This window comes from Stenella coeruleoalba, assembly GCF_951394435.1.
Source record: "Stenella coeruleoalba genome assembly, contig: scaffold_193, whole genome shotgun sequence".
In the NCBI taxonomy this organism is placed as follows: domain Eukaryota; kingdom Metazoa; phylum Chordata; class Mammalia; order Artiodactyla; family Delphinidae; genus Stenella; species Stenella coeruleoalba.
Window position 1 is genome coordinate 506,837 of NW_027646145.1, and position 26,330 is coordinate 533,166.

Sequence of the window (26,330 nt, forward strand, 5' to 3'; positions counted from 1 at the left end):
GAAATGAGCACAGATAAAGTTCCTTAAGCCAAATATGGAATAGTCAAGAGCTACTCCTTGCTCAACGAAATGGACTCAACACCCCATATTAAACGTGTAAGAATGTATCTGACTAGTAAGTATCTGAAAACCTATGGATTGCTATGTCTCCGAAAGAGAATCAAGCGTGTGTACAGGGGCATAAACGCAGCAGTGATAGGATTGGAGAGGTTCGGTGAGCAAATGAAGACCGTTTGAAGTCATATTGCATGGTACCCATTCCACGGGTCTCTACTCTCCAGGTTTAAGGGATTCTTCCTTCAGCTAAAACATGCATGTGGAACCCAGAGTATGATCAACCGTGTGATCGGGAGATGTGTTCAAATATGTCTCAGTTTTCGTCCCCTGGTTCTCGGGTGCAACATTCCAGACGCTTTACTAACACTCTCCCCACTTGGAGAGTCAGTGCCTTTAACCTCCTGTTTGGCCCAGTTTGCAATTTCTGCGGAAGATGAACAGGAATAGGGAGAACCAATGAGAGACTAGCTGGAGGTGTCTGGACGGGCAAATTTAACTCTCATTTCCCACCAGGAAGAGGAAATAACCAAAGGCTCAGCGTGCCGTGCCGGAACCAGATTAGGGCCTGAAGCCATCCTGCGGTGTTGCGGCCAGCTCACAAGAAAGCGGGTTGAAGAAAGGAGCTCAGGGGCACTGTAGTTCACAAACCTGCAGAGTTGTAAACGACAGCTATCGTCCAAAAATATATTAAAGTAAGGCTGACAAGAGGACTTGAAAGTGGGGCAGAATTGCAGGAAACCGATTTCAGGAGGTAGACTGGAATTGCATGTAAAGCATAGGAAAAGAGGCAGAACGTCCACAATGATGCACTTGGCCAAAAAGGGCGTATGCGTTTTTTCCTGAATATATTCAGGAAAAAACGCATACGCCCTTTTTGGCCAACCAAGCAAGCTTGCAAAGGAAATCTGCACTACAATGACGTCTCTCTGCCCCCCGGTCAAAAGGGCCATCTGAAAAAAGTGTAAAATTCAGAAAGGCAGGACAGGCCATGGAGAACTGGGAGCCTTGTTATGATGATGGGCGGGATGTAAACTGCCAACAGCCACTCGGGAGAAGTGTATGGTGTTTCCTGAAACATCTAAAAAACAAAGCAACAGAGCCTAGGGCACTTCCACTTATGGTCCTATAGCCTTGGGAAATTAAAATCAAAAAGACACAGCCACCCCAAAGTTTGGGACGGCTCTGTTTACAAGAACCTCGTTTACGGTACAAGGTCAATATCGCAGAAAGTGAAAAATTGATAAAGAAGTTGTGGTACTTACGTACAATGCAATATCACTCAGCAATGAAATCTATGTCATCAGGCCCGTAGCAGCATAATGAGTGGATTCAGGTATGATGATTCTAACTGAAATAAGTCACACAGAAAAAGAAACATCATAAGATAACACTAGTACACGGAATGTAAACTTGGCTACACAGGAACTGGATTACAAAACAGAACAGGGTCTCAAATGTAGAAAACCAACTTATGCTTGCTTAAGGGGAAAGGTGAGTTGGGGTGCTGCATAAAACCAGAGATTGAAATGAGCACAGATAAAGTTCCTTAAGCCAAATATGGAATAGACAAGAGCTACTCCTTGCTCAACGAAGTGGACTCAACACCCCATATTAAACGCCTAAGAATATACCTGACTGGTAAGAATCTTAAAACCTATGGATTTATATGTCTCCGAAAGAGAATCAAGCGTGTGTACAGCGGCATAAACGCAGCAGTGATAGGATTGGTGAGGTTCGGTGAGCAAATGCAGACCCTTTGAAGTTATATTGCATGGTAACCATTCCATGGGTCTCAACTCTCCAGGTTTAAGGGATTCTTCCTTCAGCTAAAACATGCATGTGGAACCCAGAGTATGATCCACCGTGTGATCGGGAAACGTGTTCCAATATGTCTCAGTTTTCGTCCCCTGGTACTCGGGTGCAACATTCCAGACGCTTTACTAACACTCTCCCCACTTGGAGAGTCAGAGCCTTTAACCTCCTGTTTGGCCCAGTTTGCAATTTCTGCGGAAGATGAACAGGAATAGGGAGAACCAATGAGAGACTAGCTGGAGGTGTCTGGACGGGCAAATTGAACTCTCATTTCCCACCAGGAAGAGGAATTAACCAAAGGCTCAGCGTGCCGTGCCGGAACCAGATTAGGGCCTGAAGCAATCCTGCGGTGTTGCGGCCAGCTCACAAGAAAGCGAGTTGAAGAAAGGAGCTCAGGGGCACTGTAATTCACAAACCTGCAGACTTATAAATGACAGCTATCGTCCAAAAATATACTGAAATAAGGCTGCCAAGAGGACTTGAAAGCGGGGCAGAATTGCAGGAAACCGATTTCAGGAGGTAGACTGGAATTGCATTGAAAGCATAGGAAAAGAGGCAGAACGTCCACAATGATGCACTTGGCCAAAAAGGGCGTATGCGTTTTTTCCTGAATATATTCAGGAAAAAACGCATACGCCCTTTTTGGCCAAACAAGCAAGCTTGCAAAGGAAATCTGCAGTACAATGAAGTCTCACTTCCCCCTGGTCAAAAGGGCCATCTGAAAAAAGTGTAAAATCCAGAAAGGCAGGACAGGCCATGGAGAACTGGGAGCCTTGTTATGCTGATGGGCGGAATGTAATTTGCCAACAGCCACTGGGGAGCAGTGTATGGTGTTTCCTGAAACATCTAAAAAACAAAGCAACAGAGCCTAGGGCACTTCCACTTATGGTTCTATAGCTTAGGGAAATTAAAATAAAAAAGACACAGCCACCCCAATGTTTAGGACGGCTCTGTTTACAAGAACCTCATTTACGGTACAAGTTCAATATCGCAGAAAGTGAAATATGGATAAAGTAGTTGTGGTACTTACGTACAATGCAATATCACTCAGCAATGAAATCTATGTCATCAGGCCTGTAGCAGCATAATGAGTGGATTTAGATATGATGATTCTAACTTAAATAAGTCACACAGAAAAAGAAACATCATAAGATATCACTAATACACAGAATGTAAACTTGGCTACACAGGAACTGAATTACAAAACAGAACGGGGTCTCAAATTTAGAAAACCAACTTATGCTTGCTTAAGGGGAAAGGTGAGTTGGGGTGCTGCATAAAACCAGAGATTGAAATGAGCACAGATAAAGTTCCTTAAGCCAAATATGGAATAGTCAAGAGCTACTCCTTGCTCAACGAAATGGACTCAACACCCCATATTAAACGTGTAAGAATGTATCTGACTAGTAAGTATCTTAAAACCTATGGATTGCTATGTCTCCGAAAGAGAATCAAGCGTGTGTACAGGGGCATAAACGCAGCAGTGATAGGATTGGAGAGGTTCGGTGAGCAAATGAAGACCCTTTGAAGTCATATTGCATGGTACCCATTCCACGGGTCTCTACTCTCCAGGTTTAAGGGATTCTTCCTTCAGCTAAAACATGCATGTGGAGCCTAGAGTATGATCAACCATGTGATCGGGAGATGTGTTCAAATATGTCTCAGTTTTCGTCCCCTGGTACTCGGGTGCAACATTCCAGACGCTTTACTAACACTCTCCCCACTTGGAGAGTCAGTGCCTTTAACCTCCTGGTGGCACAGTTTCCAATTTCTGCGGAAGATGAACAGGAATAGGGAGAACCAATGAGAGACTAGCTGGAGGTGTCTGGACGGGAAGATTGAACTCTCATTTCCCACCCGGAAGAGGAATTAACCAAAGGCTCAGCATGCCGTGCCAGTACCAGATTAGGGCCTGAAGCAATCCTGCGCTGGTGCGGCCAGCTCACAAGAAAGCGAGTTGAAGAAAGGAGCTCAGGGGTACTGTAATTCACAAACCTGCAGAGTTATAAATGACAGCTATCGTCCAAAAATATACTGAAGTAAGGCTGCCAAGGGGACTTGAAAGCGGGGCAGAATTGCAGGAAACCGATTTCAGGAGGTAGACTGGAATTGCATTTAAAGCATAGGAAAAGAGGCAGAATGTCCACAATGATGCACTTGGCCAAAAAGGGCGTATGCGTTTTTTCCTGAATATATTCAGGAAAAAACGCATATGCCCTTTTTGGCCAACCAAGCAAGCTTGCAAAGGAAATCTGCACTACAATGAAGTCTCACTTCCCCCGGTCAAAAGGGCCATCTGAAAAAAGTGTAAAATCCAGAAAGGCAGGACAGGCCATGGAGAACTGGGAGCCTTGTTATGCTGATGGGCGGTATGTAAATTGCCAACAGCCACTGGGGAGAAGTGTATGGTGTTTCCTGAAACATCTAAAAAACAAACCAACAGAGCCTAGGGCACTTCCACTTATGGTCCTATAGCTTAGGGAAATTAAAATCAAAAAGACACAGCCACCCCAAAGTTTGGGACGGCTCTGTTTACAAGAACCTCGTTTACGGTACAAGTTCAATATCGCAGAAAGTGAAAAATGGATAAAGTAGTTGTGGTACTTACGTACAATGCAATATACCTCAGTAATGAAATCTATGTCATGAGGCCCGCAGCAGCATAATGAGTGGATTCAGGTATGATGATTCTAACTGAAATAAGTCACACAGAAAAAGAAACATCATAAGATAACACTAGTACACGGAATGTAAACTTGGCTACACAGGAACTGGATTACAAAACAGAACAGGGTCTCAAATGTAGAAAACCAACTTATGCTTGCTTAAGGGGAAAGGTGAGTTGGGGTGCTGCATAAAACCAGAGATTGAAATGAGCACAGATAAAGTTCCTTAAGCCAAATATGGAATAGACAAGAGCTATTCCTTGCTCAACGAAATGGACTCAACACCCCATATTAAACGTGTAAGAATGTATCTGACTAGTAAGTATCTTAAAACCTATGGATTGCTATGTCTCCGAAAGAGAATCAAGCGTGTGTACAGGGGCATAAACGCAGCAGTGATAGGATTGGAGAGGTTCGGTGAGCAAATGAAGACCCTTTGAAGTCGTATTGCATGGTACCCATTCCACGGATCTCAACTCTCCAGGTTTAAGGGATTCTTCCTTCAGCTAAAACATGCATGTGGAACCCAGAGTATGATCAACCGTGTGATCAGGAGACGTGTCAAATATGTCTCAGTTTTTGTTCCCTGGTACTCGGGTGCAACATTCCAGACGCTTTGCTAACACTCTCCCGTCTTGGAGAGTCAGTGCCTTTAACCTCCTGTTTGGCCCAGTTTGCAATTTCTGCGGAAGATGAACAGGAATAGTGAGGACCAATGAGAGACTAGCTGGAGGTGTCTGGATGGGCAAATTTAACTCTCATTTCCCACCAGGAAGAGGAATTAACCAAAGGCTCAACTTGCCATGCCGGAACCACACTAGGGCCTGAAGCAATCCTGCGGTGTTGCGGCCAGCTCACAAGACAGCGTGTTGAAGAAAGGAGCTCAGGGGCACTGTCATTCACAAACCTGCAGAGTTATAAATGACAGCTATCGTCCAAAAATACATTGAAGTAAGGCTGCCAAGAGGACTTGAAAGCGGGGCAGAATAGCAGGCAACCGATTTCAGGAGGTAGACTGGAATTGCATGTAAAGCATAGGAAAAGAGGCAGAACGTCCACAATGATGCACTTGGCCAAAAAGGGCGTATGCGTTTTTTCCTGAATATATTCAGGAAAAAAACGCATACGCCCTTTTTGGCCAACCAAGCAAGCTTGCAAAGGAAATCTGCACTACAATGAAGTCTCACTGCCCCCCCACCCCCGTCAAAAGGGCCATCTGAAAAAAGTGTAAAATCCAGAAAGGCAGAACAGGCCATGGAGAACTGGGAGCCTTGTTATGCTGATGGGCGGGATGTAAATTGCCAACAGCCACTGGGGAGCAGTGTATGGTGTTTCCTGAAACATCTAAAAAACAAAGCAACAGAGCCTAGGGCACTTCCACTTATGGTCCTATAGCTTAGGGAAATTAAAATCAAAAAGACACAGCCACCCCAAAGTTTGGGACGGCTCTGTTTACAAGAACCTCGTTTACAGTACAAGTTCAATATCGCAGAAAGCGAAAAATGGATAAAGAAGTTGTGGTACTTACGTACAATGCAATATCACTCAGCAATGAAATCTATGTCATCAGGCCCGTAGCAGCATAATGAGTGGATTCAGGTACGATGATTCTAAGTGAAATAAGTCACACAGGAAAAGAAACATCATAAGATATCACTAATACACGGAATGTAAACTTGGCTACACAGGAACTGAATTACAAAACAGAACAGGGTCTCAAATGTAGAAAACCAACTTATGCTTGCTTAAGGGGAAAGGTGAGTTGGGGTGCTGCATAAAACCAGAGATTGAAATTAGCACAGATACCGTTCCATAAGCCAAATATGTAATAGACAAGAGCTACTCCTTGCTCAACGAAGTGGACTCAACACCCCATATTAAACGCCTAAGAATATACCTGACTAGTAAGAATCTTAAAACCTATGGATTTATATATCTCCGAAAGAGAATCAAGCGTGTGTACAGCGGCATAAACGCAGCAGTGATAGGATTGGAGAGGTTCGGTTAGCAAATGCAGACCCTTTGAAGTTATATTGCATGGTAACCATTCCATGGGTCTCAACTCTCCAGGTTTAAGGGATTCTTCCTTCAGCTAAAACATGCATGTGGAACCCAGAGTATGATCCACCGTGTGATCGGGAAACGTGTTCAAATGTGTCTCAGTTTTCGTCCCCTGGTACTCGGGTGCAACATTCCAGACGCTTTACTAACACTCTCCCCACTTGGAGAGTCAGTGCCTTTAACGTCCTGTTTGGCCCAGTTTGCAATTTCTGCGGAAGATGAACAGGAATAGGGAGAACCAATGAGAGACTAGCTGGAGGTGTCTGGACGGGCAAATTGAACTCTCATTTCCCACCAGGAAGAGGAATTAACCAAAGGCTCAGCGTGCCGTGCCGGAACCAGATTAGGGCCTGAAGCAATCCTGCGGTGTTGCGGCCAGCTCACAAGAAAGCGAGTTGAAGAAAGGAGCTCAGGGGCACTGTCATTCACAAACCTGCAGACTTATAAATGACAGCTATCGTCCAAAAATACATTGAAGTAAGGCTGCCAAGAGGACTTGAAAGCGGGACAGAATTGCAGGAAACCGATTTCAGGAGGTAGACTGGAATTGCATTTAAAGCATAGGAAAAGAGGCAGAACGTCCACAATGATGCACTTGGCTAAAAAGGGCGTATGCGTTTTTTCCTGAATATATTCAGGAAAAAACGCATACGCCCTTTTTGGCCAAACAAGCAAGCTTGCAAAGGAAATCTGCAGTACAATGAAGTCTCACTTCCCCCCAGTCAAAAGGGCCATCTGAAAAAAGTGTAAAATCCAGAAAGGCAGGACAGGCCATGGAGAACTGGGAGCCTTGTTATGCTGATGGGCGGAATGTAAATTGCCAACAGCCACTGGGGAGCAGTGTATGGTGTTTCCTGAAACATCTAAAAAACAAAGCAACACAGCCAAGGGCACTTCCACTTATGGTCCTATAGCTTAGGGAAATTAAAATCAAAAAGACACAGCCACCCCAAAGTTTAGGACGGCTCTGTTTACAAGAACCTCGTTTACGGTACAAGTTCAATATCGCAGAAAGTGAAATATGGATAAAGTAGTTGTGGTACTTACGTACAATGCAATATCCCTCAGCAATGAAATCTATGTCATCAGGCCTGTAGCAGCATAATGAGTGGATTCAGATATGATGATTCTAACTGAAATAAGTCACACAGAAAAAGAAACATCATAAGATATCACTAATACACAGAATGTAAACTTGGCTACACAGGAACTGAATTACAAAACAGAACGGGGTCTCAAATTTAGAAAACCAACTTATGCTTGCTTAAGGGGAAAGGTGAGTTGGGGTGCTGCATAAAACCAGAGATTGAAATGAGCACAGATAAAGTTCCTTAAGCCAAATATGGAATAGTCAAGAGCTACTCCTTGCTCAACGAAATGGACTCAACACCCCATATTAAACGTGTAAGAATGTATCTGACTAGTAAGTATCTGAAAACCTATGGATTGCTATGTCTCCGAAAGAGAATCAAGCGTGTGTACAGGGGCATAAACGCAGCAGTGATAGGATTGGAGAGGTTCGGTGAGCAAATGAAGACCGTTTGAAGTCATATTGCATGGTACCCATTCCACGGGTCTCTACTCTCCAGGTTTAAGGGATTCTTCCTTCAGCTAAAACATGCATGTGGAACCCAGAGTATGATCAACCGTGTGATCGGGAGATGTGTTCAAATATGTCTCAGTTTTCGTCCCCTGGTACTCGGGTGCAACATTCCAGACGCTTTACTAACACTCTCCCAACTTGGAGAGTCAGTGCCTTTAACCTCCTGTTTGGCCCAGTTTGCAATTTCTGCGGAAGATGAACAGGAATAGGGAGAACCAATGAGAGACTAGCTGGAGGTGTCTGGACGGGCAAATTTAACTCTCATTTCCCACCAGGAAGAGGAAATAACCAAAGGCTCAGCGTGCCGTGCCGGAACCAGATTAGGGCCTGAAGCCATCCTGCGGTGTTGCGGCCAGCTCACAAGAAAGCGGGTTGAAGAAAGGAGCTCAGGGGCACTGTAGTTCACAAACCTGCAGAGTTATAAACGACAGCTATCGTCCAAAAATATATTGAAGTAAGGCTGACAAGAGTACTTGAAAGTGGGGCAGAATTGCAGGAAACCGATTTCAGGAGGTAGACTGGAATTGCATGTAAAGCATAGGAAAAGAGGCAGAACGTCCACAATGATGAACTTGGCCAAAAAGGGCGTATGCGTTTTTTCCTGAATATATTCAGGAAAAAACGCATACGCCCTTTTTGGCCAACCAAGCAAGCTTGCAAAGGAAATCTGCACTACAATGACGTCTCTCTGCCCCCCGGTCAAAAGGGCCATCTGAAAAAAGTGTAAAATCCAGAAAGGCAGGACAGGCCATGGAGAACTGGGAGCCTTGTTATGATGATGGGCGGGATGTAAACTGCCAACAGCCACTCGGGAGAAGTGTATGGTGTTTCCTGAAACATCTAAAAAACAAAGCAACAGAGCCTAGGGCACTTCCACTTATGGTCCTATAGCCTTGGGAAATTAAAATCAAAAAGACACAGCCACCCCAAAGTTTGGGACGGCTCTGTTTACAAGAACCTCGTTTACGGTACAAGGTCAATATCGCAGAAAGTGAAAAATGGATAAAGAAGTTGTGGTACTTACGTACAATGCAATATCACTCAGCAATGAAATCTATGTCATCAGGCCCGTAGCAGCATAATGAGTGGATTCAGGTATGATGATTCTAACTGAAATAAGTCACACAGAAAAAGAAACATCATAAGATAACACTAGTACACGGAATGTAAACTTGGCTACACAGGAACTGGATTACAAAACAGAACAGGGTCTCAAATGTAGAAAACCAACTTATGCTTGCTTAAGGGGAAAGGTGAGTTGGGGTGCTGCATAAAACCAGAGATTGAAATGAGCACAGATAAAGTTCCTTAAGCCAAATATGGAATAGACAAGAGCTACTCCTTGCTCAACGAAATGGACTCAACACCCCATATTAAACGTGTAAGAATGTATCTGACTAGTAAGTATCTTAAAACCTATGGATTGCTATGTCTCCGAAAGAGAATCAAGCGTGTGTACAGGGGCATAAACGCAGCAGTGATAGGATTGGAGAGGTTCGGTGAGCAAATGAAGACCCTTTGAAGTCGTATTGCATGGTACCCATTCCACGGATCTCAACTCTCCAGGTTTAAGGGATTCTTCCTTCAGCTAAAACATGCATGTGGAACCCAGAGTATGATCAACCGTGTGATCAGGAGACGTGTCAAATATGTCTCAGTTTTTGTTCCCTGGTACTCGGGTGCAACATTCCAGACGCTTTGCTAACACTCTCCCGTCTTGGAGAGTCAGTGCCTTTAACCTCCTGTTTGGCCCAGTTTGCAATTTCTGCGGAAGATGAACAGGAATAGTGAGGACCAATGAGAGACTAGCTGGAGGTGTCTGGATGGGCAAATTTAACTCTCATTTCCCACCAGGAAGAGGAATTAACCAAAGGCTCAACTTGCCATGCCGGAACCACACTAGGGCCTGAAGCAATCCTGCGGTGTTGCGGCCAGCTCACAAGAAAGCGTGTTGAAGAAAGGAGCTCAGGGGCACTGTCATTCACAAACCTGCAGAGTTATAAATGACAGCTATCGTCCAAAAATACATTGAAGTAAGGCTGCCAAGAGGACTTGAAAGCGGGGCAGAATAGCAGGCAACCGATTTCAGGAGGTAGACTGGAATTGCATGTAAAGCATAGGAAAAGAGGCAGAACGTCCACAATGATGCACTTGGCCAAAAAGGGCGTATGCGTTTTTTCCTGAATATATTCAGGAAAAAAACGCATACGCCCTTTTTGGCCAACCAAGCAAGCTTGCAAAGGAAATCTGCACTACAATGAAGTCTCACTGCCCCCCTCCCCATCCCCGTCAAAAGGGCCATCTGAAAAAAGTGTAAAATCCAGAAAGGCAGAACAGGCCATGGAGAACTGGGAGCCTTGTTATGCTGATGGGCGGGATGTAAATTGCCAACAGCCACTGGGGAGCAGTGTATGGTGTTTCCTGAAACATCTAAAAAACAAAGCAACAGAGCCTAGGGCACTTCCACTTATGGTCCTATAGCTTAGGGAAATTAAAATCAAAAAGACACAGCCACCCCAAAGTTTGGGACGGCTCTGTTTACAAGAACCTCGTTTACAGTACAAGTTCAATATCGCAGAAAGCGAAAAATGGATAAAGAAGTTGTGGTACTTACGTACAATGCAATATCACTCAGCAATGAAATCTATGTCATCAGGCCCGTAGCAGCATAATGAGTGGATTCAGGTACGATGATTCTAAGTGAAATAAGTCACACAGGAAAAGAAACATCATAAGATATCACTAATACACGGAATGTAAACTTGGCTACACAGGAACTGAATTACAAAACAGAACAGGGTCTCAAATGTAGAAAGCCAACTTATGCTTGCTTAAGGGGAAAGGTGAGTTGGGGTGCTGCATAAAACCAGAGATTGAAATTAGCACAGATACCGTTCCATAAGCCAAATATGTAATAGACAAGAGCTACTCCTTGCTCAACGAAGTGGACTCAACACCCCATATTAAACGCCTAAGAATATACCTGACTGGTAAGAATCTTAAAACCTATGGATTTATATGTCTCCGAAAGAGAATCAAGCGTGTGTACAGCGGCATAAACGCAGCAGTGATAGGATTGGTGAGGTTCGGTGAGCAAATGCAGACCCTTTGAAGTTATATTGCATGGTAACCATTCCATGGGTCTCAACTCTCCAGGTTTAAGGGATTCTTCCTTCAGCTAAAACATGCATGTGGAACCCAGAGTATGATCCACCGTGTGATCGGGAAACGTGTTCCAATATGTCTCAGTTTTCGTCCCCTGGTACTCGGGTGCAACATTCCAGACGCTTTACTAACACTCTCCCCACTTGGAGAGTCAGAGCCTTTAACCTCCTGTTTGGCCCAGTTTGCAATTTCTGCGGAAGATGAACAGGAATAGGGAGAACCAATGAGAGACTAGCTGGAGGTGTCTGGACGGGCAAATTTAACTCTCATTTCCCACCAGGAAGAGGAATTAACCAAAGGCTCAGCGTGCCGTGCCGGAACCAGATTAGGGCCTGAAGCAATCCTGCGGTGTTGCGGCCAGCTCACAAGAAAGCGAGTTGAAGAAAGGAGCTCAGGGGCACTGTAATTCACAAACCTGCAGACTTATAAATGACAGCTATCGTCCAAAAATATACTGAAGTAAGGTTGCCAAGAGGACTTGAAAGCGGGGCAGAATTGCAGGAAACCGATTTCAGGAGGTAGACTGGAATTGCATTTAAAGCATAGGAAAAGAGGCAGAACGTCCACAATGATGCACTTGGCCAAAAAGGGCGTATGCGTTTTTTCCTGAATATATTCAGGAAAAAACGCATACGCCCTTTTTGGCCAAACAAGCAAGCTTGCAAAGGAAATCTGCAGTACAATGAAGTCTCACTTCCCCCTGGTCAAAAGGGCCATCTGAAAAAAGTGTAAAATCCAGAAAGGCAGGACAGGCCATGGAGAACTGGGAGCCTTGTTATGCTGATGGGCGGAATGTAATTTGCCAACAGCCACTGGGGAGCAGTGTATGGTGTTTCCTGAAACATCTAAAAAACAAAGCAACAGAGCCTAGGGCACTTCCACTTATGGTTCTATAGCTTAGGGAAATTAAAATAAAAAAGACACAGCCACCCCAATGTTTAGGACGGCTCTGTTTACAAGAACCTCGTTTACGGTACAAGTTCAATATCGCAGAAAGTGAAATATGGATAAAGTAGTTGTGGTACTTACGTACAATGCAATATCACTCAGCAATGAAATCTATGTCATCAGGCCTGTAGCAGCATAATGAGTGGATTTAGATATGATGATTCTAACTTAAATAAGTCACACAGAAAAAGAAACATCATAAGATATCACTAATACACAGAATGTAAACTTGGCTACACAGGAACTGAATTACAAAACAGAACGGGGTCTCAAATTTAGAAAACCAACTTATGCTTGCTTAAGGGGAAAGGTGAGTTGGGGTGCTGCATAAAACCAGAGATTGAAATGAGCACAGATAAAGTTCCTTAAGCCAAATATGGAATAGTCAAGAGCTACTCCTTGCTCAACGAAATGGACTCAACACCCCATATTAAACGTGTAAGAATGTATCTGACTAGTAAGTATCTTAAAACCTATGGATTGCTATGTCTCCGAAAGAGAATCAAGCGTGTGTACAGGGGCATAAACGCAGCAGTGATAGGATTGGAGAGGTTCGGTGAGCAAATGAAGACCCTTTGAAGTCATATTGCATGGTACCCATTCCACGGGTCTCTACTCTCCAGGTTTAAGGGATTCTTCCTTCAGCTAAAACATGCATGTGGAGCCTAGAGTATGATCAACCATGTGATCGGGAGATGTGTTCAAATATGTCTCAGTTTTCGTCCCCTGGTACTCGGGTGCAACATTCCAGACGCTTTACTAACACTCTCCCCACTTGGAGAGTCAGTGCCTTTAACCTCCTGGTGGCCCAGTTTCCAATTTCTGCGGAAGATGAACAGGAATAGGGAGAACCAATGAGAGACTAGCTGGAGGTGTCTGGACGGGCAGATTGAACTCTCATTTCCCACCAGGAAGAGGAATTAACCAAAGGCTCAGCATGCCGTGCCAGTACCAGATTAGGGCCTGAAGCAATCCTGCGCTGGTGCGGCCAGCTCACAAGAAAGCGAGTTGAAGAAAGGAGCTCAGGGGTACTGTAATTCACAAACCTGCAGAGTTATAAATGACAGCTATCGTCCAAAAATATACTGAAGTAAGGCTGCCAAGGGGACTTGAAAGCGGGGCAGAATTGCAGGAAACCGATTTCAGGAGGTAGACTGGAATTGCATTTAAAGCATAGGAAGAGGCAGAATGTCCACAATGATGCACTTGGCCAAAAAGGGCGTATGCGTTTTTTCCTGAATATATTCAGGAAAAAACGCATATGCCCTTTTTGGCCAACCAAGCAAGCTTGCAAAGGAAATCTGCACTACAATGAAGTCTCACTTCCCCCCGGTCAAAAGGGCCATCTGAAAAAAGTGTAAAATCCAGAAAGGCAGGACAGGCCATGGAGAACTGGGAGCCTTGTTATGCTGATGGGCGGTATGTAAATTGCCAACAGCCACTGGGGAGAAGTGTATGGTGTTTCCTGAAACATCTAAAAAACAAACCAACAGAGCCTAGGGCACTTCCACTTATGGTCCTATAGCTTAGGGAAATTAAAATCAAAAAGACACAGCCACCCCAAAGTTTGGGACGGCTCTGTTTACAAGAACCTCGTTTACGGTACAAGTTCAATATCGCAGAAAGTGAAAAATGGATAAAGTAGTTGTGGTAATTACGTACAATGCAATATACCTCAGTAATGAAATCTATGTCATGAGGCCCGCAGCAGCATAATGAGTGGATTCAGGTATGATGATTCTAACTGAAATAAGTCACACAGAAAAAGAAACATCATAAGATAACACTAGTACACGGAATGTAAACTTGGCTACACAGGAACTGGATTACAAAACAGAACAGGGTCTCAAATGTAGAAAACCAACTTATGCTTGCTTAAGGGGAAAGGTGAGTTGGGGTGCTGCATAAAACCAGAGATTGAAATGAGCACAGATAAAGTTCCTTAAGCCAAATATGGAATAGACAAGAGCTACTCCTTGCTCAACGAAATGGACTCAACACCCCATATTAAACGTGTAAGAATGTATCTGACTAGTAAGTATCTTAAAACCTATGGATTGCTATGTCTCCGAAAGAGAATCAAGCGTGTGTACAGGGGCATAAACGCAGCAGTGATAGGATTGGAGAGTTTCGGTGAGCAAATGAAGACCCTTTGAAGTCGTATTGCATGGTACCCATTCCACGGATCTCAACTCTCCAGGTTTAAGGGATTCTTCCTTCAGCTAAAACATGCATGTGGAACCCAGAGTATGATCAACCGTGTGATCAGGAGACGTGTCAAATATGTCTCAGTTTTTGTTCCCTGGTACTCGGGTGCAACATTCCAGACGCTTTGCTAACACTCTCCCGTCTTGGAGAGTCAGTGCCTTTAACCTCCTGTTTGGCCCAGTTTGCAATTTCTGCGGAAGATGAACAGGAATAGTGAGGACCAATGAGAGACTAGCTGGAGGTGTCTGGATGGGCAAATTTAACTCTCATTTCCCACCAGGAAGAGGAATTAACCAAAGGCTCAACTTGCCATGCCGGAACCACACTAGGGCCTGAAGCAATCCTGCGGTGTTGCGGCCAGCTCACAAGAAAGCGTGTTGAAGAAAGGAGCTCAGGGGCACTGTCATTCACAAACCTGCAGAGTTATAAATGACAGCTTTCGTCCAAAAATACATTGAAGTAAGGCTGCCAAGAGGACTTGAAAGCGGGGCAGAATAGCAGGCAACCGATTTCAGGAGGTAGACTGGAATTGCATGTAAAGCATAGGAAAAGAGGCAGAACGTCCACAATGATGCACTTGGCCAAAAAGGGCGTATGCGTTTTTTCCTGAATATATTCAGGAAAAAAACGCATACGCCCTTTTTGGCCAACCAAGCAAGCTTGCAAAGGAAATCTGCACTACAATGAAGTCTCACTGCCCCCCCACCCCCGTCAAAAGGGCCATCTGAAAAAAGTGTAAAATCCAGAAAGGCAGAACAGGCCATGGAGAACTGGGAGCCTTGTTATGCTGATGGGCGGGATGTAAATTGCCAACAGCCACTGGGGAGCAGTGTATGGTGTTTCCTGAAACATCTAAAAAACAAAGCAACAGAGCCTAGGGCACTTCCACTTATGGTCCTATAGCTTAGGGAAATTAAAATCAAAAAGACACAGCCACCCCAAAGTTTGGGACGGCTCTGTTTACAAGAACCTCGTTTACAGTACAAGTTCAATATCGCAGAAAGCGAAAAATGGATAAAGAAGTTGTGGTACTTACGTACAATGCAATATCACTCAGCAATGAAATCTATGTCATCAGGCCCGTAGCAGCATAATGAGTGGATTCAGGTACGATGATTCTAAGTGAAATAAGTCACACAGGAAAAGAAACATCATAAGATATCACTAATACACGGAATGTAAACTTGGCTACACAGGAACTGAATTACAAAACAGAACAGGGTCTCAAATGTAGAAAGCCAACTTATGCTTGCTTAAGGGGAAAGGTGAGTTGGGGTGCTGCATAAAACCAGAGATTGAAATTAGCACAGATACCGTTCCATAAGCCAAATATGTAATAGACAAGAGCTACTCCTTGCTCAACGAAGTGGACTCAACACCCCATATTAAACGCCTAAGAATATACCTGACTAGTAAGAATCTTAAAACCTATGGATTTATATATCTCCGAAAGAGAATCAAGCGTGTGTACAGCGGCATAAACGCAGCAGTGATAGGATTGGAGAGGTTCGGTTAGCAAATGCAGACCCTTTGAAGTTATATTGCATGGTAACCATTCCATGGGTCTCAACTCTCCAGGTTTAAGGGATTCTTCCTTCAGCTAAAACATGCATGTGGAACCCAGAGTATGATCCACCGTGTGATCGGGAAACGTGTTCCAATATGTCTCAGTTTTCGTCCCCTGGTATTCGGGTGCAACATTCCAGACGCTTTACTAACACTCTCCCCACTTGGAGAGTCAGTGCCTTTAACGTCCTGTTTGGCCCAGTTTGCAATTTCTGCGGAAGATGAACAGGAATAGGGAGAACCAATGAGAGACTAGCTGGAGGTGTCTGGACGGGCAAATTGAACTCTCATTTCCCACCAGGAAGAGGAATTAACCAAAGGCTCAGCGTGCCGTGCCGGAACCAGATTAGGGCCTGAAGCAATCCTGCGGTGTTGCGGCCAGCTCACAAGAAAGCGAGTTGAAGAAAGGAGCTCAGGGGCACTGTCATTCACAAACCTGCAGACTTATAAATGACAGCTATCGTCCAAAAATACATTGAAGTAAGGCTGCCAAGAGGACTTGAAAGCGGGACAGAATTGCAGGAACCCGATTTCAGGAGGTAGACTGGAATTGCATTTAAAGCATAGGAAAAGAGGCAGAACGTCCACAATGATGCACTTGGCCAAAAAGGGCGTATGCGTTTTTTCCTGAATATATTCAGGAAAAAACGCATACGCCCTTTTTGGCCAAACAAGCAAGCTTGCAAAGGAAATCTGCAGTACAATGAAGTCTCACTTCCCCCTGGTCAAAAGGGCCATCTGAAAAAAGTGTAAAATCCAGAAAGGCAGGACAGGCCATGGAGAACTGGGAGCCTTGTTATGCTGATGGGCGGAATGTAATTTGCCAACAGCCACTGGGGAGCAGTGTATGGTGTTTCCTGAAACATCTAAAAAACAAAGCAACAGAGCCTAGGGCACTTCCACTTATGGTTCTATAGCTTAGGGAAATTAAAATAAAAAAGACACAGCCACCCCAATGTTTAGGACGGCTCTGTTTACAAGAACCTCGTTTACGGTACAAGTTCAATATCGCAGAAAGTGAAATATGGATAAAGTAGTTGTGGTACTTACGTACAATGCAATATCACTCAGCAATGAAATCTATGTCATCAGGCCTGTAGCAGCATAATGAGTGGATTTAGATATGATGATTCTAACTTAAATAAGTCAGACAGAAAAAGAAACATCATAAGATATCACTAATACACAGAATGTAAACTTGGCTACACAGGAACTGAATTACAAAACAGAACGGGGTCTCAAATTTAGAAAACCAACTTATGCTTGCTTAAGGGGAAAGGTGAGTTGGGGTGCTGCATAAAACCAGAGATTGAAATGAGCACAGATAAAGTTCCTTAAGCCAAATATGGAATAGTCAAGAGCTACTCCTTGCTCAACGAAATGGACTCAACGCCCCATATTAAACGTGTAAGAATGTATCTGACTAGTAAGTATCTTAAAACCTATGGATTGCTATGTCTCCGAAAGAGAATCAAGCGTGTGTACAGGGGCATAAACGCAGCAGTGATAGGATTGGAGAGGTTCGGTGAGCAAATGAAGACCCTTTGAAGTCATATTGCATGGTACCCATTCCACGGGTCTCTACTCTCCAGGTTTAAGGGATTCTTCCTTCAGCTAAAACATGCATGTGGAGCCTAGAGTATGATCAACCATGTGATCGGGAGATGTGTTCAAATATGTCTCAGTTTTCGTCCCCTGGTACTCGGGTGCAACATTCCAGACGCTTTACTAACACTCTCCCCACTTGGAGAGTCAGTGCCTTTAACCTCCTGGTGGCCCAGTTTCCAATTTCTGCGGAAGATGAACAGGAATAGGGAGAACCAATGAGAGACTAGCTGGAGGTGTCTGGACGGGCAGATTGAACTCTCATTTCCCACCCGGAAGAGGAATTAACCAAAGGCTCAGCATGCCGTGCCAGTACCAGATTAGGGCCTGAAGCAATCCTGCGCTGGTGCGGCCAGCTCACAAGAAAGCGAGTTGAAGAAAGGAGCTCAGGGGTACTGTAATTCACAAACCTGCAGAGTTATAAATGACAGCTATCGTCCAAAAATATACTGAAGTAAGGCTGCCAAGGGGACTTGAAAGCGGGGCAGAATTGCAGGAAACCGATTTCAGGAGGTAGACTGGAATTGCATTTAAAGCATAGGAAGAGGCAGAATGTCCACAATGATGCACTTGGCCAAAAAGGGCGTATGCGTTTTTTCCTGAATATATTCAGGAAAAAACGCATATGCCCTTTTTGGCCAACCAAGCAAGCTTGCAAAGGAAATCTGCACTACAATGAAGTCTCACTTCCCCCCGGTCAAAAGGGCCATCTGAAAAAAGTGTAAAATCCAGAAAGGCAGGACAGGCCATGGAGAACTGGGAGCCTTGTTATGCTGATGGGCGGTATGTAAATTGCCAACAGCCACTGGGGAGAAGTGTATGGTGTTTCCTGAAACATCTAAAAAACAAACCAACAGAGCCTAGGGCACTTCCACTTATGGTCCTATAGCTTAGGGAAATTAAAATCAAAAAGACACAGCCACCCCAAAGTTTGGGACGGCTCTGTTTACAAGAACCTCGTTTACGGTACAAGTTCAATATCGCAGAAAGTGAAAAATGGATAAAGTAGTTGTGGTAATTACGTACAATGCAATATACCTCAGTAATGAAATCTATGTCATGAGGCCCGCAGCAGCATAATGAGTGGATTCAGGTATGATGATTCTAACTGAAATAAGTCACACAGAAAAAGAAACATCATAAGATAACACTAGTACACGGAATGTAAACTTGGCTACACAGGAACTGGATTACAAAACAGAACAGGGTCTCAAATGTAGAAAACCAACTTATGCTTGCTTAAGGGGAAAGGTGAGTTGGGGTGCTGCATAAAACCAGAGATTGAAATGAGCACAGATAAAGTTCCTTAAGCCAAATATGGAATAGACAAGAGCTACTCCTTGCTCAACGAAATGGACTCAACACCCCATATTAAACGTGTAAGAATGTATCTGACTAGTAAGTATCTTAAAACCTATGGATTGCTATGTCTCCGAAAGAGAATCAAGCGTGTGTACAGGGGCATAAACGCAGCAGTGATAGGATTGGAGAGTTTCGGTGAGCAAATGAAGACCCTTTGAAGTCGTATTGCATGGTACCCATTCCACGGATCTCAACTCTCCAGGTTTAAGGGATTCTTCCTTCAGCTAAAACATGCATGTGGAACCCAGAGTATGATCAACCGTGTGATCAGGAGACGTGTCAAATATGTCTCAGTTTTTGTTCCCTGGTACTCGGGTGCAACATTCCAGACGCTTTGCTAACACTCTCCCGTCTTGGAGAGTCAGTGCCTTTAACCTCCTGTTTGGCCCAGTTTGCAATTTCTGCGGAAGATGAACAGGAATAGTGAGGACCAATGAGAGACTAGCTGGAGGTGTCTGGATGGGCAAATTTAACTCTCATTTCCCACCAGGAAGAGGAATTAACCAAAGGCTCAACTTGCCATGCCGGAACCACACTAGGGCCTGAAGCAATCCTGCGGTGTTGCGGCCAGCTCACAAGAAAGCGTGTTGAAGAAAGGAGCTCAGGGGCACTGTCATTCACAAACCTGCAGAGTTATAAATGACAGCTTTCGTCCAAAAATACATTGAAGTAAGGCTGCCAAGAGGACTTGAAAGCGGGGCAGAATAGCAGGCAACCGATTTCAGGAGGTAGACTGGAATTGCATGTAAAGCATAGGAAAAGAGGCAGAACGTCCACAATGATGCACTTGGCCAAAAAGGGCGTATGCGTTTTTTCCTGAATATATTCAGGAAAAAAACGCATACGCCCTTTTTGGCCAACCAAGCAAGCTTGCAAAGGAAATCTGCACTACAATGAAGTCTCACTGCCCCCCCACCCCCGTCAAAAGGGCCATCTGAAAAAAGTGTAAAATCCAGAAAGGCAGAACAGGCCATGGAGAACTGGGAGCCTTGTTATGCTGATGGGCGGGATGTAAATTGCCAACAGCCACTGGGGAGCAGTGTATGGTGTTTCCTGAAACATCTAAAAAACAAAGCAACAGAGCCTAGGGCACTTCCACTTATGGTCCTATAGCTTAGGGAAATTAAAATCAAAAAGACACAGCCACCCCAAAGTTTGGGACGGCTCTGTTTACAAGAACCTCGTTTACAGTACAAGTTCAATATCGCAGAAAGCGAAAAATGGATAAAGAAGTTGTGGTACTTATGTACAATGCAATATCACTCAGCAATGAAATCTATGTCATCAGGCCCGTAGCAGCATAATGAGTGGATTCAGGTACGATGATTCTAAGTGAAATAAGTCACACAGGAAAAGAAACATCATAAGATATCACTAATACACGGAATGTAAACTTGGCTACACAGGAACTGAATTACAAAACAGAACAGGGTCTCAAATGTAGAAAGCCAACTTATGCTTGCTTAAGGGGAAAGGTGAGTTGGGGTGCTGCATAAAACCAGAGATTGAAATTAGCACAGATACCGTTCCATAAGCCAAATATGTAATAGACAAGAGCTACTCCTTGCTCAACGAAGTGGACTCAACACCCCATATTAAACGCCTAAGAATATACCTGACTAGTAAGAATCTTAAAACCTATGGATTTATATATCTCCGAAAGAGAATCAAGCGTGTGTACAGCGGCATAAACGCAGCAGTGATAGGATTGGAGAGGTTCGGTTAGCAAATGCAGACCCTTTGAAGTTATATTGCATGGTAACCATTCCATGGGTCTCAACTCTCCAGGTTTAAGGGATTCTTCCTTCAGCTAAAACATGCATGTGGAACCCAGAGTATGATCCACCGTGTGATCGGGAAACGTGTTCCAATATGTCTCAGTTTTCGTCCCCTGGTATTCGGGTGCAACATTCCAGACGCTTTACTAACACTCTCCCCACTTGGAGAGTCAGTGCCTTTAACGTCCTGTTTGGCCCAGTTTGCAATTTCTGCGGAAGATGAACAGGAATAGGGAGAACCAATGAGAGACTAGCTGGAGGTGTCTGGACGGGCAAATTGAACTCTCATTTCCCACCAGGAAGAGGAATTAACCAAAGGCTCAGCGTGCCGTGCCGGAACCAGATTAGGGCCTGAAGCAATCCTGCGGTGTTGCGGCCAGCTCACAAGAAAGCGAGTTGAAGAAAGGAGCTCAGGGGCACTGTCATTCACAAACCTGCAGACTTATAAATGACAGCTATCGTCCAAAAATACATTGAAGTAAGGCTGCCAAGAGGACTTGAAAGCGGGACAGAATTGCAGGAACCCGATTTCAGGAGGTAGACTGGAATTGCATTTAAAGCATAGGAAAAGAGGCAGAATGTCCACAATGATGCACTTGGCCAAAAAGGGCGTATGCGTTTTTTCCTGAATATATTCAGGAAAAAACGCATACGCCCTTTTTGGCCAAACAAGCAAGCTTGCAAAGGAAATCTGCAGTACAATGAAGTCTCACTTCCCCCCGGTCAAAAGGGCCATCTGAAAAAAGTGTAAAATCCAGAAAGGCAGGACAGGCCATGGAGAACTGGGAGCCTTGTTATGCTGATGGGCGGAATGTAAATTGCCAACAGCCACTGGGGAGCAGTGTATGGTGTTTCCTGAAACATCTAAAAAACAAAGCAACACAGCCTAGGGCACTTCCACTTATTGTCCTATAGCTTAGGGAAATTAAAATCAAAAAGACACAGCCACCCCAAAGTTTAGGACGGCTCTGTTTACAAGAACCTCGTTTACGGTACAAGTTCAATATCGCAGAAAGTGAAATATGGATAAAGTAGTTGTGGTACTTACGTACAATGCAATATCCCTCAGCAATGAAATCTATGTCATCAGGCCTGTAGCAGCATAATTAGTGGATTCAGATATGATGATTCTAACTGAAATAAGTCACACAGAAAAAGAAACATCATAAGATATCACTAATACACAGAATGTAAACTTGGCTACACAGGAACTGAATTACAAAACAGAACGGGGTCTCAAATTTAGAAAACCAACTTATGCTTGCTTAAGGGGAAAGGTGAGTTGGGGTGCTGCATAAAACCAGAGATTGAAATGAGCACAGATAAAGTTCCTTAAGCCAAATATGGAATAGTCAAGAGCTACTCCTTGCTCAACGAAATGGACTCAACACCCCATATTAAACGTGTAAGAATGTATCTGACTAGTAAGTATCTGAAAACCTATGGATTGCTATGTCTCCGAAAGAGAATCAAGCATGTGTACAGGGGCATAAACGCAGCAGTGATAGGATTGGAGAGGTTCGGTGAGCAAATGAAGACCGTTTGAAGTCATATTGCATGGTACCCATTCCACGGGTCTCTACTCTCCAGGTTTAAGGGATTCTTCCTTCAGCTAAAACATGCATGTGGAACCCAGAGTATGATTAACCGTGTGATCGGGAGATGTGTTCAAATATGTCTCAGTTTTCGTCCCCTGGTACTCGGGTGCAACATTCCAGACGCTTTACTAACACTCTCCCCACTTGGAGAGTCAGTGCCTTTAACCTCCTGTTTGGCCCAGTTTGCAATTTCTGCGGAAGATGAACAGGAATAGGGAGAACCAATGAGAGACTAGCTGGAGGTGTCTGGACGGGCAAATTTAACTCTCATTTCCCACCAGGAAGAGGAAATAACCAAAGGCTCAGCGTGCCGTGCCGGAACCAGATTAGGGCCTGAAGCCATCCTGCGGTGTTGCGGCCAGCTCACAAGAAAGCGGGTTGAAGAAAGGAGCTCAGGGGCACTGTAGTTCACAAACCTGCAGAGTTATAAACGACAGCTATCGTCCAAAAATATATTGAAGTAAGGCTGACAAGAGTACTTGAAAGTGGGGCAGAATTGCAGGAAACCGATTTCAGGAGGTAGACTGGAATTGCATGTAAAGCATAGGAAAAGAGGCAGAACGTCCACAATGATGCACTTGGCCAAAAAGGGCGTATGCGTTTTTTCCTGAATATATTCAGGAAAAAACGCATACGCCCTTTTTGGCCAACCAAGCAAGCTTGCAAAGGAAATCTGCACTACAATGACGTCTCTCTGCCCCCCGGTCAAAAGGGCCATCTGAAAAAAGTGTAAAATTCAGAAAGGCAGGACAGGCCATGGAGAACTGGGAGCCTTGTTATGATGATGGGCGGGATGTAAACTGCCAACAGCCACTCGGGAGAAGTGTATGGTGTTTCCTGAAACATCTAAAAAACAAAGCAACAGAGCCTAGGGCACTTCCACTTATGGTCCTATAGCCTTGGGAAATTAAAATCAAAAAGACACAGCCACCCCAAAGTTTGGGACGGCTCTGTTTACAAGAACCTCGTTTACGGTACAAGGTCAATATCGCAGAAAGTGAAAAATGGATAAAGAAGTTGTGGTACTTACGTACAATGCAATATCACTCAGCAATGAAATCTATGTCATCAGGCCCGTAGCAGCATAATGAGTGGATTCAGGTATGATGATTCTAACTGAAATAAGTCACACAGAAAAAGAAACATCATAAGATAACACTAGTACACGGAATGTAAACTTGGCTACACAGGAACTGGATTACAAAACAGAACAGGGTCTCAAATGTAGAAAACCAACTTATGCTTGCTTAAGGGGAAAGGTGAGTTGGGGTGCTGCATAAAACCAGAGATTGAAATGAGCACAGATAAAGTTCCTTAAGCCAAATATGGAATAGTCAAGAGCTACTCCTTGCTCAACGAAATGGACTCAACACCCCATATTAAACGCCTAAGCATGTACCTGAGTAGTAAGTATCTTAAAACCTATGGATTGCTATGTCTCCGAAAGAGAATCAAGCGTGTGTACAGGGGCATAAACGCAGCAGTGATAGGATTGGAGAGGTTCGGTGAGCAAATGAAGACCCTTTGAAGTCGTATTGCATGGTACCCATTCCACGGATCTCAACTCTCCAGGTTTAAGGGATTCTTCCTTCAGCTAAAACATGCATGTGGAACCCAGAGTATGATCAACCGTGTGATCAGGAGACGTGTCAAATATGTCTCAGTTTTTGTTCCCTGGTACTCGGGTGCAACATTCCAGACGCTTTGCTAACACTCTCCCGTCTTGGAGAGTCAGTGCCTTTAACCTCCTGTTTGGCCCAGTTTGCAATTTCTGCGGAAGATGAACAGGAATAGTGAGGACCAATGAGAGACTAGCTGGAGGTGTCTGGATGGGCAAATTTAACTCTCATTTCCCACCAGGAAGAGGAATTAACCAAAGGCTCAACTTGCCATGCCGGAACCACACTAGGGCCTGAAGCAATCCTGCGGTGTTGCGGCCAGCTCACAAGAAAGCGTGTTGAAGAAAGGAGCTCAGGGGCACTGTCATTCACAAACCTGCAGACTTATAAATGACAGCTATCGTCCAAAAATACATTGAAGTAAGGCTGCCAAGAGGACTTGAAAGCGGGGCAGAATAGCAGGCAACCGATTTCAGGAGGTAGACTGGAATTGCATGTAAAGCATAGGAAAAGAGGCAGAACGTCCACAATGTTGCACTTGGCCAAAAAGGGCGTATGCGTTTTTTCCTGAATATATTCAGGAAAAAAACGCATACGCCCTTTTTGGCCAACCAAGCAAGCTTGCAAAGGAAATCTGCACTACAATGAAGTCTCACTGACCCCCCACCCCCGTCAAAAGGGCCATCTGAAAAAAGTGTAAAATCCAGAAAGGCAGAACAGGCCATGGAGAACTGGGAGCCTTGTTATGCTGATGGGCGGGATGTAAATTGCCAACAGCCACTGGGGAGCAGTGTATGGTGTTTCCTGAAACATCTAAAAAACAAAGCAACAGAGCCTAGGGCACTTCCACTTATGGTCCTATAGCTTAGGGAAATTAAAATCAAAAAGACACAGCCACCCCAAAGTTTGGGACGGCTCTGTTTACAAGAACCTCGTTTACAGTACAAGTTCAATATCGCAGAAAGCAAAAAATGGATAAAGAAGTTGTGGTACTTACGTACAATGCAATATCACTCAGCAATGAAATCTATGTCATCAGGCCCGTAGCAGCATAATGAGTGGATTCAGGTACGATGATTCTAAGTGAAATAAGTCACACAGGAAAAGAAACATCATAAGATATCACTAATACACGGAATGTAAACTTGGCTACACAGGAACTGAATTACAAAACAGAACAGGGTCTCAAATGTAGAAAGTCAACTTATGCTTGCTTAAGGGGAAAGGTGAGTTGGGGTGCTGCATAAAACCAGAGATTGAAATTAGCACAGATACCGTTCCATAAGCCAAATATGTAATAGACAAGAGCTACTCCTTGCTCAACGAAGTGGACTCAACACCCCATATTAAACGCCTAAGAATATACCTGACTGGTAAGAATCTTAAAACCTATGGATTTATATGTCTCCGAAAGAGAATCAAGCATGTGTACAGCGGCATAAACGCAGCAGTGATAGGATTGGTGAGGTTCGGTGAGCAAATGCAGACCCTTTGAAGTTATATTGCATGGTAACCATTCCATGGGTCTCAACTCTCCAGGTTTAAGGGATTCTTCCTTCAGCTAAAACATGCATGTGGAACCCAGAGTATGATCCACCGTGTGATCGGGAAACGTGTTCCAATATGTCTCAGTTTTCGTCCCCTGGTACTCGGGTGCAACATTCCAGACGCTTTACTAACACTCTCCCCACTTGGAGAGTCAGAGCCTTTAACCTCCTGTTTGGCCCAGTTTGCAATTTCTGCGGAAGATGAACAGGAATAGGGAGAACCAATGAGAGACTAGCTGGAGGTGTCTGGACGGGCAAATTGAACTCTCATTTCCCACCAGGAAGAGGAATTAACCAAAGGCTCAGCGTGCCGTGCCGGAACCAGATTAGGGCCTGAAGCAATCCTGCGGTGTTGCGGCCAGCTCACAAGAAAGCGAGTTGAAGAAAGGAGCTCAGGGGCACTGTAATTCACAAACCTGCAGACTTATAAATGACAGCTATCGTCCAAAAATATACTGAAGTAAGGCTGCCAAGAGGACTTGAAAGCGGGGCAGAATTGCAGGAAACCGATTTCAGGAGGTAGACTGGAATTGCATTTAAAGCATAGGAAAAGAGGCAGAACGTCCACAATGATGCACTTGGCCAAAAAGGGCGTATGCGTTTTTTCCTGAATATATTCAGGAAAAAACGCATACGCCCTTTTTGGCCAAACAAGCAAGCTTGCAAAGGAAATCTGCAGTACAATGAAGTCTCACTTCCCCCTGGTCAAAAGGGCCATCTGAAAAAAGTGTAAAA

The 26,330-nt window shown here is 44.3% G+C and overlaps 1 long non-coding RNA gene across 1 annotated transcript in view; it reads right to left on the reverse strand.

Annotated features, from left to right (window-relative positions):
• The window catches only part of LOC307181305, a 478,254-nt gene that overhangs the window by 419,823 nt on the left and 32,101 nt on the right, over positions 1–26,330 (reverse strand). Inside the window, exon 5 of the long non-coding RNA XR_013826386.1 lies at positions 20,304–20,381. This is a non-coding gene — a long non-coding RNA (uncharacterized lncRNA). The remainder of the gene's footprint in view (positions 1–20,303; positions 20,382–26,330) is intronic.